General features: G+C 35.2%; 1 protein-coding gene across 1 annotated transcript in view; it reads left to right on the top strand.

Moving 5' to 3' along the window:
* Window positions 1-340: 340 nt before the first annotated feature.
* LOC115303619 (olfactory receptor 6C70-like) overlaps window positions 341-1,505 on the top strand; it is a 104,469-nt gene continuing 103,304 nt past the window's right edge. The window contains exon 1 of the mRNA XM_029953447.1: window positions 341-484. The gene's annotated coding sequence lies outside the window, so the exon portion shown is untranslated. The remainder of the gene's footprint in view (window positions 485-1,505) is intronic.

Raw genomic sequence — 1,505 nt, forward strand, 5'->3', positions numbered from 1 at the left:
TTTAACCATAGCAATATTAAGACCACAATGTTAAAAGTGATATTTTTATAAAGGTATTTATGTCTTCACATTCACTGAGATGTCTGGGAAGGCATGAAAATTCCCTTTGCTGACTGTCTCCAACAACTTGGACAGACTTGGTAATGGGCTAAGCACTATTATAAGACTCCAAATATTTTCTTACTATCTCCATCACAGAAAAGAAAATAAATTATGTTAAGGACTGAGGAAATCTCTCCATTGGTAGAGGAGATGAATTTTTAATCATAAGGGCAGAGAGAAATGCTTTTACCATGTCAAATGTAATTTCTCTTTTTAATTTGCAGAAAATGTTACTAAGTGAAAAAAAATGGTCCTTGGTGACCTACAGTCAAGAGTCATTAATAATCTGAGTAATGAAGTTTGGCAAAAACACGAGTAACTCTGGCTTCAGTGGGGCCTGTGTCTTTGGAGAGGGAGGATGCTATAGCAGCATTTGACAAAGGTCAGGACCACAACTGTTTCATTCAAATCACATCGTTAATTTGTTTAAACTTTCACATCTACTAAGGCATTTGGAAGGTTGTAATCCTTAATCACATGAATGAAATCCTTTATTATATAAATGTTTTATTATCATTGGCTAATTTTAATCAGATAAGCAAAAGGAACAGTTTATACTGTACAATTATGTAAGGCTATTGCTTGCATTATAGATTTTACCCTTCCAAGTATTTTTTTCCAAATGCCTTAACTGTTTTTAAGTATTACTGATGAACATATCAAACATATGCCAGCCTGATTAGGTTTCAGTGGGCATTATTTTTATTTTTGTACCTATTTGCCTCTTGTTCTTTTAAATATTTTAAATATGAATTTTAAGATTATAATGTCTTTAAAAATTTTTAATGTTTTATTTATTTTTGAAAGAGAGAGAGAACAGATTGAACAGGGGAGGGTCAGAGACAGAGGGAGATACAGAATCCGAAGACAGGCTCCAGGCTCTGAGCTGTCAGCACAGAGCCCGACGCAGGTCTGGAACCCACCAAATGCGGGATCATGACCTGAGCTGAAGCCTGATACTCAACCGACTGAGCCACCCAGGCGCCCCTATAATAAGTCTTTAAATGTGTCATGCTGATTTTTGGCATATAGTTCGTGGTTTTATACAGTCAAATCTATCAATTTTATTTGTTTTTAAATTTTTTAATAGCATTATTGAAATATAATTGACATTCAGTAAACTGCACACATTGAAAGTGTACAATTTGATAAGTTTGGACATATGAATACTCCCAAGGAAGTACCACCATAATCATAATAATAAAATTCTCAATGATTTCTCAGAGTTTCCTTGGGCCTCTTGTTATGTCCTTCAGTCCTGGTCCCACCTGCCTCCCCATCTCTTTCCTCTGCTGCTTTTTACAGCCAACCATCTTTCATCTGGCTTGTTTTACTCAGCATGAGTTTTTGAGATTCACCCACACTATTATTCATTCCTTTTACTTCTGGGTAAAATTCCATCT

This window comes from Suricata suricatta, chromosome 10 (assembly GCF_006229205.1).
Source record: "Suricata suricatta isolate VVHF042 chromosome 10, meerkat_22Aug2017_6uvM2_HiC, whole genome shotgun sequence".
In the NCBI taxonomy this organism is placed as follows: domain Eukaryota; kingdom Metazoa; phylum Chordata; class Mammalia; order Carnivora; family Herpestidae; genus Suricata; species Suricata suricatta.